The following is a 502-nucleotide window of genomic DNA, read 5'->3' as shown; positions in this document are numbered from 1 at the left end:
GCCTTATATCCCACCAGGACTTATTGTCCACTTTTCTCGTTTCTGCCGGTCTGGTTGGCATGTTGTTGAATTTTATTTCAATTTGCATTTCCCTGCAAATTATAAACACGTAGGTTTGGGTATCTCCTCATAACCCTGTTGGCCATGTAGACATCCCTTTTCAGGATGACATTTCACACCTTTTGTCTACTTTGCTCTTGGGGGCTATGGTAGATGGCTTCCAAACATGGCAGCCCACTGTCCCTCCCCTCCCTGGTGGAAGCTGCCCCTGCCATCAAGGGCTGGAGCCTATTTCCCTCCACTTGGACCAGGCCAGTCCTGTGGGCTACTTTGACCAATAGAGTTGGACAGAATTGATGTTCCTAGGCTTCCACATCCTGGCCTTAGAGGCCTTGTAGCTTCAGCTTTTGTCCTCATTGAAGGCCACTCTCATGTAAAGAGGTCCAAAATAGACGCCTGGAGAAGCCACGTGAAGAGAGATCCTGAGACTCCGGGAGAAGCC

This window comes from Sapajus apella, unplaced genomic scaffold, assembly GCF_009761245.1.
Source record: "Sapajus apella isolate SASKATOON/1434 unplaced genomic scaffold, GSC_monkey_1.0 scaffold137, whole genome shotgun sequence".
NCBI classification, from domain to species: Eukaryota; Metazoa; Chordata; class Mammalia; order Primates; family Cebidae; genus Sapajus; species Sapajus apella.
Note: the sequence above shows the minus strand (reverse complement) of the source record.